Source organism: Spermophilus citellus (assembly GCF_964194105.1).
Source record: "Spermophilus citellus genome assembly, contig: SCAFFOLD_102, whole genome shotgun sequence".
Lineage (NCBI taxonomy): Eukaryota > Metazoa > Chordata > Mammalia > Rodentia > Sciuridae > Spermophilus > Spermophilus citellus.
Genome location: NW_027672732.1, coordinates 895662 through 910986, shown reverse-complemented (window position 1 = coordinate 910986; position 15325 = coordinate 895662). Strand labels below are relative to the sequence as shown.

The 15325-nt window shown below is 36.8% G+C and overlaps 1 pseudogene across 1 annotated transcript; it reads left to right on the top strand.

Annotated features, from left to right (window-relative positions):
* The first annotated feature begins 7174 nt into the window (after positions 1–7174).
* Positions 7175–9561, top strand: LOC308640691 (Krueppel-like factor 4; annotated as a pseudogene). The gene has a single exon. The product of its transcript is annotated as a Krueppel-like factor 4 (transcript).
* Positions 9562–15325: the final 5764 nt, after the last annotated feature.

Here is a 15325-nt window from a genome sequence, read left to right as displayed (position 1 = left end):
CTCAGGAGACTGAGGCAGGAGGATGATAAGCTCAAGAACAGCCTCAGCAGCTTTGTGAGTCCCTGAGCAACTTATCAAGAGGCTGTCTCAATGTGAAAAATATAAAGAGCTACAGATTGGCTTAGTAGTTAAGCAACCCTAGGTAAATCACTGATAGCAAATTAATATAAAATGTGAGAATTTCTCCAAGCATAATGTGAGACCTTGGAGAAAGGTAAGGATTAAAATATATAAAGAAAGTGATATAGGTCTTGATATATAGTAGGCTTCAAATTTCTGGAGTTACCAGCCAAGATTTAAGTCTGGAATCCAGAGTACCTAAGGGAATGTATAGATACCCAGTGCTTTTATTTCACCAAGAGCTGGTATTCCCTACCATTAAGTAGACTTTAAGATTTTTTTGGTCATTATTTTCTGGGGTTTTGTTTGTTTATTTGTTTGTTTGATTTTGATTTTAAAATCTTATAATAGTGATTCATATTACTGCTGTTGAATACTTCTATCTTCTTCCTAATCTTTTAATCACAACAACAAAACCATGTATTCATTAAATAAAACTTCTTCCCCCCTGGCATCCAGTACCTAATTTGGGTCTATGAGTTTACATATCCCTGATAGTTCACTTAAATGGAATTATGATATATATATATATATATATATATATATATATATATATATATATATATAACATATATATATATTCACACTACTTTGTTTACTTAGTTTAACATTTTTGAGATTTATCTATGTTGTAGCATGCACATATACAGAACACATTTTGACTATCCACTCTTTAGTTCATGGATTTTGATTGCTCTCACTTTTGGCTAGCATGAATGGTGCTGCCATGAACATCATATGCAAGTGTTTGTGTGTATATTTTCAGGTCATTTGGGTATAGGACTGAAAGAAGAGTTGGTAGATCATGTGATGATTCTATACTGAATTAGTGAAATATCAAATATTTCAGTATACACTGTATATTATGTACACTGTATGCCATACTACATTTCCCAGAAATTTATTGGAGTGCCAATTTCTCTAAATTATCACCAACTGTTTTTGTTTTATTGTTTTTTCATTTGTTTCTTAAATTGGGCTTTCTTGTTGGGTATAATTTGACATCTCACTCATTGTGTCAATTTCTTTATTTGCTAAATAGGAAGCTGAGGATGTAGCTTAGTGGCAAAGTACTTGCTTAGCATGTTCCAGGCAGGTTATATTTCGAAGTCTTACTACCAGAAAAACCATGGTATAGGGATTTGAACTCAGGGACACTCTACTTCTGACTATTCACAATTCCTTTATGTTTTTTGACTTGAGAAACACTCTTTTCAAAATATTGAGAGTTGGCCACCAACTTTCAATTCTGCTGGCCTAGCTTCTCAAGTTAATGGGGAATATAGCTGGGGAATATAGACACATTGCTGCTAAAATATTTTTAAAGAGAGGGCACTATGTAACAATTTTTTGAAGATAAGAGGGACAGTGTACTTTAAATAGGAATTCATCAAAAGAATTATCAACAAATTGAAATCAGAAAAATAAAACAACCATAGCATAATGGTGTGATCACAAAATAAATAGAAACCAAATAAAGGCTCAAACACAATGAAGATATAGGGAGAAATAATGCACAAGACCTTTCATACCCATACAGGTTATTTTGATCTGATATAATTTTGTGATAATTTACAATCATTATTTTTTTACAAGAAAATAAACTTAGGGTGGATTGAACACAGAACTGCATCCCCAGCCTCCCTCACCCCCCTTTGGAACAGGGTATCACTAAGTTACCCAGAATGATCTCAAATTTACAGTGTTCCTGCCTCAGCCTACACAGTAGCTTGGCCTGCAGGTGTGCTCTACATGCCTGGTTGTGGAATAACTATAATAAATCTATTTTTAGATAAAAAAGTACTGCCTGAAGTAGGCCTTTATTAAAAAATAAATTCTAAGATATAAAACAAAGCAAGAAATAAAATATTAATGTCTAAGCTACAAAATAAAAAAAAGCTATAAAAATTCATAAATGTAAAGCAAGACAGTGATACAGATGTAGAGTAAAATTGTACACACATTCTTACTAGTGATGTAAATTCCAAAAAAATGGAAAACTATAAAAGTATTTAATAAATATTTTTTAATTCAAAGGAATATGTGTGTGTGTATATGTAAAATAATTTTATCTAATATATATTATATATATCATGAAAATGATTTTATCTAATATATATGTTATATATTTCATTAAAATAATTTTATCTAATATATATATTAGATAATTATATAAAATTATAAATTAAATAAAATTATTTTAATTAAATTAGCAAAGTTGCTTTAGATCAATTTTAACAGAAACTTACCTGTTTCTCCATTTGGTTTGAACAGCTTTTATTATTTGAGCATCAGCAATGATCAGCTCTAAATGACTGAACATGCCATAGCCATTGGCAACAACATTGTGGATGTTCACAAACATGGGATCACTTCCCCACATCATTCTTATGAACAATGACATGAATTTATTTGTACAGTACAGGATGTAAAACCAGCTAATGAACAGAAGAATGATGTGAGTGGATCCTCCCGCCCCCCCCCCCCCCCCGGAGCTGCTTAGCAAAACCTAGAGCTATGAAGAGCCATGGATCATTGTTTATGTCTATACAAGAGAATTATTATGTATCCACTGGAAAGAACCACAAGGCCTACAATGAAGACAACTGTTAACAAAATCATAGTGAGATAGAGGTCCCTGTGGATTTAACTCATGGGCAGAAATGAACAGTGATCATTGAGAGAGAAGAGACCAGGTTGGGTCTTATTGGGCGTGGCTACAATATAGAAAAGCATGTTGCTATAAGTGGACATGGTGAGGATCCATAAGAAAACAATTAACCACAGGGTGGTATTTGTGGATTTAAATTTGAAGTTGGCCAAGTAGGAGACAGTGGGGCTGGTGGTGATGGCCTGAAGCACACTCAGGACACAGAAATAGAACTACTTTGCATTTGAAGTCACCTGAAATGCCTTTACTTCCCAAATATTTTTAGATACCAAAAGTCCCATTGTTTGGAGGATGAGGATGTGTTTTAGAGCCAAGGTGGTTATGGGGAGGTCCCTGGGCTTGTTAACAAGAAGTACATGGGGAATGTGGAGGCAAAGCAGAAATGTGTTTGCTGAGATTCCAATGCAAGCCTGGGGATAGAATAGGTTACTTCTTATGGCAATATAACTAACTTTGGCTCAAATTCATGGGGATGTTGGTGAAAATGATGTGTTTCTAGAAAAAAAATCTGGAGGGTTTGACATTAGTTACATTTTTATTGACATGTTTCCAGTCTTAATCTCACCCTTTAAGTCCTTAGAACATTTTACTTAGATATTCTTATTTAAATTGGACAGGCTGCGATTTCCACTTTCAATGTCAAGTCAAGGTATGGGGTATGGCTAGTGGCAGAGGACTGGCCTAGAGGACAGGAAGCCCTGCTTCCATGCTAGCACTGAAGTAATTAAATTAGTAAATAAAAATAATCCCACTCAGCATCACTCCTCCATATCATGATTTTGTATATCTCAGCTGAGCTGCAAACCTGTAGTACAAACTTTGCTTTCTTTTATATTATAAATTATCTAATTTAATTGGTATTGTTTATTTAATTTAATTTTATTTTTTCATGTAGGCTTTCTACAAGGGAAGACAGTGTTCTATTTGAATTTGGATGTGCAGATTCCAGAACAGAGTTGGTTACATAAGCATTGGTGAACTAGAACTGTTCGTGTCCATGTTAGACCAGTGAAAATAATAACCTCCTAGGTAAACAATACCAGCAGCACGAAATCTCATGGTTTGTTGAAGCAAATCATAATTGTCAGGAATGTATTAGTATACATTTTTCTCCCTATAAGTAAACTACTTTTGTCTCAGTGAACATTGTGAATAAAATTGAATATTGATAATCTTTTTTTATAGCATTGTTGGAGTAAGCAAGTGAACATATGAAAGAATTTAGAAAATAATTGACATAATTTAACACAATAGAGAATTGTTAATTATTTATTTATTTTAAGAGTATGTAACTCTGCCTAGGGAGAATTCTTATGATAAAATAAAGATTTCACATCTTACAGGAAACAAATTCTAATACTGAGATCTTTTGCACATATTGTTCATTGAATACAAAAGCTATTTGAGATATTTTTAAGTCTTTCACTTTCATCAAGAAGTACCTTCAGATGTTTTTAATACTTTCAAGAGAAACAGACGACAGCTGCTATTACCTCCTTCTAGCTAATCAGTAGTATTAAAATGAACTTTTTATGTTTTTATTATTTCTCCTCTGTGTATTAAATAAAATAGTTCCATCATCTAAATGGAACTGGGGCATTCTTTTTTTTAAAGAAAGAGTGAGAGGGATAGTCAGAGAGAGAGAGAGAGAGAGACAGAGAGAGACAGAGAGAGACAGAGAGAATTCTTCAATATTTATTTTTTTTAGTTTTCAGCAGACACAACATCTTTGCTTGTATGTGGTGCTGAGGATTGAACCCGGGCCGCACGCATGCCAGACGAGCATGCTACTGGGGCATTCTTTATAGAAATCATCCCTCATGCTCTAAAAGTTGTTTAACTAATTAGAGGTAGGGACTTCTATATTCATAACTCCTTCAGTTCATCTTTTATATGTAGACCTCAGAGCTCTGCATGTACATGGTGAAAATCACACTTAATAACAGGGTTATGACTCCAACTCAGGCACTTTTCTTAATATGGTTAATGAATGCCCTAAAGGGTTTGATTTGTAAAACACTATGAAAGCGGTTAAAACTGTGAAGAGTTTTGAGATAGAAACTAAAAAACACAGAATTAATGATTTTTTGATCTACTGTCATATTTTACCAAAACATATTTTTGAGAGAAGGCAGAGTTATTAAGAGTCTCTATTCTTGACAAAAATTCATAAGCCAGGGCAAAGCTATAGAAATAAATACAGAGAAACACAGTGGTCTCAGCCCCAGGAAGCCCCAGAGTTTCTATGTGGAAAAAAGTACCACCTGAGCAGGATGAAGATCAGGAGACATTGATATTTAAGTTAAGTGTTCAGTGTTGAATTTGAAACTGTATCTAATGATAAGTGAGCTAACATTATTATTATTATTATTTTTTTTTTGGTATTGAGCTACTACCCAGGATGTTTGTGTGTTTTCTGAAGTAAGAAAACAGCAAAGAGTACTGCAGAATTAGGACATAAAAAATTAGAAGGATGTGGAATCTCAGGATGTTTGTATAGAAATCAACAAAATAGAACTTTAACCAAGAAACTCACCTGTTCACTTGCCTCTGAGTATATAGCTGATGCAAATAACTTGACCACACTCTGTAAATGCAATTCCACTTTTGATTCAAGGGAAATATATAATTCAGACTTTGGTAAAAGGACCTGTCAAGTTTCAAATTTTTATAGTGCTGTTGGCATATAATGACCAAGGATGAAAAGGGGCTGTCCACCATGAGTAAGGCTTAGAAAACCGAGAAGTCATCTCAGACTGGTGGTTATTTTTTTGGATGATGCTACAATATTCACTCACAGAGACCCATCTTAAAACGTATTCACTGAGGTGCTGAAAGACACATGCGTGTTCAGGGACAGCCACGGAGCCACTGAGTCTCTTTCAAGGAAACTCTCCCTGTTTCCCAAACTTAAGTCATCTTTCCACGAAAGCCTGAATTTAGATATTTGAGAACCACACTGAGAAACACCTCTCATTACTATAATCCAGTTACCATTTACTATTTCTTCAAATTCACACTATTTCCTGAAGGAGATTCTTGTCTTACCTTATATGAACAACCAAATATGAAGTCTGTGGTTATTTCATTAGGGATTGGAATTGTACTTGAATAATATTTTTGCAAAGGAGGTTTTTTTTTAAAAATTAAATTTATTTTTTTTAGTTATAGGTGGACACAATATCTTCATTTTTTAATCTTTATGTGGTGCTGAGGATTGAACCCAGTGCATTTTGCATGTGAGTCAAGTGCTCTCCCTTGGAGCCACAATCCCAGCCCTGTGAAGAAGGTTTACAATTGAGAACATCTTCATTTGACATTTGAATGGAAGAGAAATCTGACAAGAAAAAATGAAAAAAAAATACTGTTTTCTCTATTATAAATTGTTCATATTTATTACAAAATAGTCAGTGATATTTTAGCAAAATAATTTTATTTATTTCTAATGATTTACTAATGTTACATAAGCCCAATACACTTACTATTTAAAGAGTTATAAGGTATGCAAAATCGTGGTATTAAATTTATATATTTTTCCTATGATAATGCATTAGTAATAAATTATTCTAAATTAAAAGAACAGCTAAGAGAAGATGGAAATTCCAGATGTATTTCAAGTGTCATGAAAAGATGTTTTCTTATGTATATGAAGGTATGAACTGTGGCAAGACATGTCTGTAGTTTTCTATTTTAATGTCATTCTGCGACAGCACAGAAAAATAATATGTTTTATTTGGTTATAAATTTAAATTTATGAGTTCCCCGGCCCGAGAGAACGAACGAGCGCGGCTGCGGGCGCGCGGGGAACAGAGGAGGTGGCGGGCGGCGGCGGCACCGGGAGCCGCCGAGTGCCCCTCCCCGCCCCTCTGGTCCCCCACCCACCCACCCGCCGGTGGCCCGCGCCCATGGCCGCGCGCGCTCGGCGCAACCCCCAGGACTCCGCGCCCTGCGCCGCAGCCCAGCTCGCAGCTCTGCGCCACCGCGGCCATTCTCACCTGGCGGCGCCGCCCGCCCACCGCCCCGGCCACAGCCCCTGCGCCCACGACGACAGCCGCAGCGACCGCGACAGCGGTGGGGGACGCTGCTGAGTCGAAGAGAACTCAGCCTGGCCACCGGACCTACTTACTCGCCTTGCTGATTGTCTATTTTTATAAGAGTTTACGACTTTTCTAAAACTTTTGTATACAAAAGAACTTTTTTTTAAAAAGACATCTTCAATATATATTTAATCCAAAGAAGAAGAATCTCGGGCAATTGGGTTGTTTCTTTTTTCTTTTTTTCTTTTTGTTTTTTTGGCTCCGTTTCTAAGGTTTTTTTTACCCCCCTCTTGACTTTGGGGTTCGGATACCCCAGCTGCTTCGGGCACCAGAGGACCTTCTGGGCCCCACATTAATGAGGCAGCCACCTGGCGAGGCTGACATGGCTGTCAGCGACGCGCTGCTCCCGTCCTTCTGCACGTTCGCATCTGGCCCGGCAGGAACGGAAAAGACACTGCGTCCAGCAGGTGCCCCGAATAACCGCTGGCGGGAGGAGCTCTCCCACATGAAGCGACTTCCCCCGGAGCTTCCCGGTCGCCTCTACGACCTGGCGGCGGTGACCGTGGCCCCAGACCTGGAGAGTGGCGGAGCCAGTGCTGCGTGCGGTGGTAGCAACCCGGCCCTTCTACCCCGAAGGGAGACGGAGGAGTTCAACGATCTCCTGGACCTAGACTTTATTCTCTCCAAATCATTGTCCCACCAGGAGTCGGTGGCCGCCACCGTGTCCTCGTCGGCGTCAGTCTCATCCTCTTCATCCCCATCGAGTAGCGGCCCTGCCAACGCGCCCTCCACCTGCAGCTTCAGTTATCCCATCCGGGCCGGGGGTGACCCGAGTGTGACGCCAGGCGGCACCAGCGGCGGCCTCCTCTATGGCCGGGAATCAGCGCCGCCTCCCACGGCTCCCTTCAACCTGGCGGACATCAACGATGTGAGCCCTTCTGGCGGCTTCGTGGCGGAGCTCCTGCGGCCCGAATTGGACCCCGTGTACATTCCGCCGCAGCAACCGCAGCCGCCAGGTGGCGGGCTGATGGGCAAGTTTGTGCTGAAGGCATCGCTGAGCGCCCCTGGCAGCGAGTACGGCAGCCCGTCGGTCATCAGTGTTAGCAAAGGCAGTCCTGACGGCAGCCACCCGGTGGTGGTAGCGCCCTACAGCAGCGGGCCGCCTGGAATGTGCCCCAAGATCAAGCAGGAGGCGGTTTCCTCGTGCACGGTCGGTTGACCCCTAGAGGCCCACTTGGGCGCTGGACCCCCGCTCAGCAATGCTCACCGGCCTAGTGCATATGACTTCTCCCTAGGGCGGGAGCTCCCCAGCAGGACTACCCCGACCCTGGGTCCCGAGGAACTGCTGAGCAACCGGGACTGTCACTCTGCCTTGCCGCTTCCCCCAGGATTCCATCCCCATCCGGGACCGAACTATCCACCCTTCCTGTCCGACCAGATGCAGCCACAGGTCCCACCACTCCACTACCAAGAGCTCATGCCACCTGGTTCCTGCCTGCCAGAGGAACCCAAGCCAAAGAGGGGAAGAAGGTCTTGGCCCCGGAAAAGGACCACCACTCACACTTGCGATTATGCCGGCTGCGGCAAAACCTATACAAAGAGTTCTCATCTCAAGGCACACCTGCGAACCCACACAGGTGAGAAACCTTACCACTGTGACTGGGATGGCTGCGGGTGGAAATTTTCCCGCTCCGATGAACTGACCAGGCACTACCGCAAACACACCGGGCATCGCCCGTTCCAGTGCCAGAAGTGCAACCGGGCCTTTTCCAGGTCGGACCACCTGGCATTACACATGAAGAGGCACTTTTAAATCCCAAATAGTGGATATGACCCACACTGCCAGAAGAGAATTCAGTATTTTTTTTAACCTTTCACACACCGTCTTCCCACGGGGGAGGAGCCCAGCTGACAAGCACTACAATCATGGTCAAGTTCCCCAGGAGTCAGCTTGTGAAGGAACGGATGATCAGTAGAAAGGAGGAATGAAAAAGACAAATCAAAGAACTGACGGGGTCTGTGACTGGATCTTCTATCATTCCAATTCTCAATCCAACTTGAACATGCCTGGACTTACAGAATGCCAAGGGGTGACTGGAAGTTTGGATATCAGGGTATAAATTAGATCCGCGAGTTGGGGGTGGGGGGGAGGGAAGACCAGAATTCCCTTGAATTGTGTTTCCATGCAATATTAAGCATAAAGATCACCTTGTATTCTCTTTGCCTTCTAAAAGCCATTATGATGTTAGAAGAAGAGGAAGAAATTCAGGTACAGAAAAAATGTGTTTTTTAATAGCCTATGTGATGGTGCTTGGTGAGTCTTGGTTCTAAAGGTACCAAATGAGGAAGCCAAAGTTCTCAAACTGCTGCATACTTTGACAAGGAAAATCTATTTTTGTCTTCCGATCTACATGTATGACCTAAGTCAGGTAAATTCGCCTGGTTTACTTCTTTTACATTTTTTATGCAGACAGTCTGTTATGCACTGTGGTTTCAGATGTGCAATAATTTGTACCATGGTTTATTCCCAAGTATGCCTTAAGCAGAACAAATGTGTTTTTTTCTATATAGTTCCTTGCCTTAATAAATATGTAATATAAATTCAAGCAAACTTCTATTTTGTATATTTGTAAACTACAAAGTAAAAAAAAATGAACATTTTGTGGAGTTTGTATTTTGCATACTCAAGGTGAGAATTAAGTTTTAAATAAACCTATAATATTTTATCTGAACAATAAATAAATAAATAAATTTAGATTTATCCTTAAAATTTACTATCAACTTCTCCACATCCTTGGTTTTTTACTAATTCTTTTTGTAACTGAGATTTAATTTGGGGGTTATTTGCCTCTGAGCTCCATTCCCATTCCTTTTTTAATTTTTATTTATTTGTTTATTTATTTTTGAATCACCAAATATTTTCCTTTATTTCTTTCCATAATTTTATTGGTACATTATAATTTTACATGTTTGTGGTATTTGTTGTGACATAGTCCTACAAGCACACAAACATAACAATGCAATTTGGCTAGTATCCCTCCCTAGCACTTCCCTCATTCATCTCTCCCTCTCACCCTTTGGTACCTTTCCTCTACTGATCTTCCTTAGATTTTTAAGAGATCAACTACAACCTTTGTTTTCCTTTTTCCTCTATAGCTTCTCTATATGAGAGAAAACATATGACCCTTAACCTACTGAATTTCATGTGTTTTTATTTTAAAGAGAGAGTGAGAGAATTTTTAATATTTATTTTTTAGTTCTCGGCGGACACAACATCTTTGTTGGTATGTGGTGCTGAGGATCGAACCCGGGCCGCACGCATGTGAGGCGAGCGCGCTACCACTTGAGCCACATCTCCAGCCCCAACCTTCTGAATTTGACTTATTTCATTTAATGTGATTGTTCCATCCATTTTCCTGCAACAGAGTTCTGGTGATCACTCAGTTCCCTTTCTAGTTCCTGATGTACACTGAATGACGTTGGTTCCTATACTATTTTTTCTGCTTCTGCATGCTACTTTAAATCCTTACAGTATTCTCCCACAAACTTTAATATTCTCACAACTTGGAGTCTTTTATTTTTTATTTGTTGCATGTAACTAAGAGTACTGACTAAAATGATTTTCATTGTTGTTCTCCCCTTAGGACTCTAAAATTACCTCTACCTTGTTTCTTTCTTTATTTTGGTGATATATTCATATGTAAAACATATTTATAATCTGAAGATCCTCTAGATTAGGATCATGTGTTAGCCTTTTTTTAATTTTCTATTTTGATGCAAATTCTCACTAGGTTGCTTAGAGGCTGGCTAAGTTTTAAGACTGGTCTCAAACTTCTAATTATCCTGCTTTACTATCCAGAGTGACTAAAATGACTGGCCTGTGTCATATTCCCTGGCCTTGGGACATTTTTTAAAAATAAACATAAAGGTGAATACACACACACATACAGATATATAAATTTTGTATTTAGAGAAAGATATATATATAAAGAGAGAGAGATACATAGATAGATATATAGATAGATATACATATATAGATATATAAATGTTTTATGGAAAGAAATATATATGTATGTGTGTATATATATATATATATATATATATATACATATATATATATATATATATATAATGTTGTATGGAGAGAAAGACAAAGTAATTGTGATATAATCTACCTTGAAACATTTCAAAACAATGAAATTTTTTTAGCCTTATGTAAGTATACTACATATTTTATGTGAGGTTAGTAGTAAAATTAATATAATATTATGTAGAAGTTTTAGTAGGTGTATCTTTGAGAGTACAAATTTCCAAAAAAGGATTTGAAGCATTGGAGATCTAGAAATTTATGTAAAGGTGAAAATACCTGGCTGTTAAATTATTATTCTTCAAGAATTTATATAGTTTAATAATCACTCATGCAAGATAGTAATACTTATAATATTATAAATTACAATAAGTAAAAAAAATGAAATTTTATGTAAATAATCTGCTAATATTAAAGGAAGTAGTGTACCACATAAAAACAAATACCTGTGTCCTGGTTATGATGTAGTAAGAGGCAGATTTTAAAATTCCTTCTTGCATCCCCTAACTAGAATCCTCCTTTTCCTTCTCTTCAACTCATATTTGGAGCTGAGGCTTCCAAAGTGAGGTAACATGGAACATACAGATTTAGCTAATGTCCCAGTAGACTGGTAGAGTTGGTGATGCATCTGAAGTCTAACAGTACCTGTCTTGGAGTAATTAGAGAAGATGTTCTCAAAGGAAAACAAAACAACAACAACAACAACAACAAACTACTTTTTCCATCATCAGACAAAGGTAAATAATCCCCACCTGGATAAAAACATTTTTTTGTGTGCAGCTCTAATATTGTAAAGCAAGAAACCTTGGATTTTTTGTGGGTGGGGGGTGGTTAATAATCCTAGAGAACATATCTTAGTTCTCTTTGGTTAAATTTATTTCTATGCATTTTATTTATACATTCAAATGCAAATAAAATTATTAAAAATTTATATTTATTTGTTCATTACTGGTAATGTTTATATAAGAGATAATCTTTTTAGTATTTATCATATAATCTATAATTTTTCTGAGTTCATTATATAGAATCTGGGAGTGGTATTTTTTCACTCAGATTCTATGTAGGGGATCATGTCACCTGCAAACAGGGGTAGCTTTACTTCTCCCGTTTGAATTTGAATGTCTCCTCTATTTCTTTTTCTTGCCTAATTGATCTACCTAGAATTTTCAGTACAATGTTGTGCAGAAGAAGGGACAGAGGTTATACCTATCCAATTTCTTGTATGGGGAAAAGTTTTAGCCTATTATCACTCGGGAAGACATCAGGTGTGGGTTTTTTATAAATATGCTTTATTATGTCAAAAAGGTCCTTTTCTTTACCTAGTTTTCTGAGTTCTTTTAAATTAATTATTAACAAGTCTTTTCAAATATCTTTTCCATATCAATTGAAATGATTGTTGATGTTTTTTCTATGTTAATTTGGTACATTACATTCATTGATTTTTCTAATATTGTATGATCATTGCATTAATAGGATAATTCCTTTAGGAAAATGTTTATTCCAAAAATTCCATAGTTCACATTATTTTTGGTTTTGAATATTTTATGGGTTTTGACAAATATATAATTATATTATCTCTTTTTGCTTTACTATCAGCATAATTCTGCTTTATGGTATCAATTAGAAAATATATCCTATTAATTTTCATTTGTAAGAGTTTGAGAAGCATTGATATTAATTCTTCTAAAGTTTAATAGACTTTATGAGTAAACCCATGCAGTATTGAGGTCTTTATTTTTTAGAAAGTTATTGAAAATTTCTTTGATTTTTACAATTCTTACATATCTATTCAATTTTTATATCTTATTTTTCTCATATAATTCAGGGCACAATGGGTATTATGATCAGGATCATTTTACCACTGAGCTTCATACAAGCCATTTTAGTTTTTAATGTTGAGACTAGGTCTCATCAATAAGCTGTCAAAGATGGCCTGAAACTTGCATTCATCTTGTCTTAGCTTCCTGAGTTGCAGCAACTACAAGTGTGTACTACAGATTCTTGCTCAAATTTACTATTTTTTCTAAAAGGCAATTTTGGTCATTTATATGTTTCTAGGCAATGCCTTTATATTCATTTCTGATTTTAATTTATTTGCATCTGTCTCTTTGTTACAGTGTGCTTAGGTATAATTTCATCAATTTTGTTGACATTTTTAGAGTTGATTTTTGACTTTGTGCTTTTCTTTTTCATTTTTTCTGCTACCTGTGTTTTTATCTCTACTCTAATCTTTACTATTTTCTTCCTTTGGGTAAATTGGGTTCATTTGCCTCTTTTTTTAAATTTATTGAGGTGTAAAGTTAGGTTATTATTTAATATCTTTCTTCCATTTAATGTAGGCTTTCACAGTTAAACAATGGTAAGTGAATTCTATTAACATTATATAATGACCTTTTCTCTAGAGAGATTTTAAAATATATATTTTAGTTGTGGATGGACACAATACCTCTACCTTATTTATTTTTAAGTGCTGGGTTTCAAACCCATGTGAGGAAAGCACTCTACCAGTGAGCTTCAACCCCAGACTGAGACATTTTTTGATGTACAGTCTAGTTTGTGTGATGTAAGTATATTCCACTCTTATTTATATGTGGAAACCTGAGTACATTGCTTATGTTCACATTATTTAAGCACTAAATGCTGAGTAGTTTATGCATTCCTTCCCCAAACAAACAAAAAAGCAAAAAACAATAAACCTCTGTTTTTGGGGAACTCACTACTTCTACCTAATAGACAAGCAAACCTGGGCATGGAACCCATGTTCAAATTGTGCTACAGTTAATCTAGAAACAAGATGTTATTTAAGTCCAAGTGGTGTAAGTTGGCTCTGCCTCAGTTTGATAGTTGATGCTCAGTGCAGGGTGACCAGCTGTGCACATAGCCCCAGAAAGCCACAGGATTAGCTGTTTCTTCCCTGGCTATGTGCAAACAGATGGTCAGCTGCACCTGGTGTCTTCAACATTTTCTACATAAAAATACACATTATGTAAACAGGGATGATTCAGTTTTCTTGTTTTTTTTTTATGTAGGTGCCATTTTTTCTGTCTCTTACTGCTCTTAGTAGAACTTTGAATGGTACAATGAGTAAGAGTGGTTAAAACAAGACACCTTGGTCTTGTTTCTGGTCTTAGAGAAAATGAATTCAGAATTTTTTCATTCAACATTTCTCCAGTATGATGTTGACTATGTGTTTTTCTTATGTAGGCAGCATTTTTCATTGTTCTTTATCTGTTTTTTTTTTAAATTTTTATTGTTGGTTGTTCAAAACATTACATAGTTCTTGACATATCATATTTCACACTTTGATTCAAGTGGGTTATGAACTCCCATTTTTACCCCGTATACAGATTGCAGCATTACATCGGTTACACATCCACTGGGTTTTATTATGAAGAGATGTTGAGCTGTATTGAATATCTATTATTAGAATATTCCAATGTTTTTTGTCTTTTATTCTGTTGATGTAAAATTTACATTATTGATTTCTTTATGTGTAACCATCCTTGCATTCTTATGGTCAATTCCATTTAGTCAGTGTGTATAATATGTTTTATTTGCGGTTAGTTTAAATTTGCTTGTATTTTGTTGAGAAGTGTTGCATCTATTCTCATCAGGGGTATTGAATTGTAACTCTTTTATGGAGTTTTGTTATGGGGATAATGATAAAATCCAAGTTCAAAGACAAATTTATTTAAAAAATCACAATTTTATTGAAATAGAATTGAATTAATCAAAGTGTACTTTTTAACACAAGAGCCCGGGATCAACCTAAACATGTTATCAGAACCTTGCCAGAGAATCATGAGTGCTATATACAAAAGAGTACAAAGAATGGCTGCAGGTACATTTCCATGTACATTTCATGCTCATCATCTCACTTCCTGTTTGGCTTCACCAATAAAACATAAGCACAAAGATGAAATTAATAATTGCATAAGGCCCCTCTGAGCATAGAGCCATGTGTGATTATATAGGTTGAATACCCATGCAGCTAGCTCCAGTCTCTCTCTCTCTCTCTTCTCTCCTCTCTCTCTCTCTCTCTCTCTCTCTCTCTCTCTCTCTCTCTTCAAAAAAGAATACTAGCCATAAAATACAGCCTCTTAACAAACTTTTAAGTCCTAAAGCATTGAAAACTCTAGACCTAATGATATACATAATTTTTTTAGTACTAAACACATTATAGTTATACACATTGTCAAGTGTCCCTTCTTCACCAGCCTCTAGTAACCAGATCTGTATTCTGCTCTGATTTTCTGTGTTTGACTCTTTTAGAAACTTTATTATTGGTGTATCTTCTAAACTGTGTTCTTCTATTGCTCGATATTTTTTCTTGGCTAATGAGCTTCCATACCTTTTCCTGTCATAAATGCCAGTGTTACATTATTTTTAAAGTCTGAATAATTTGCTACA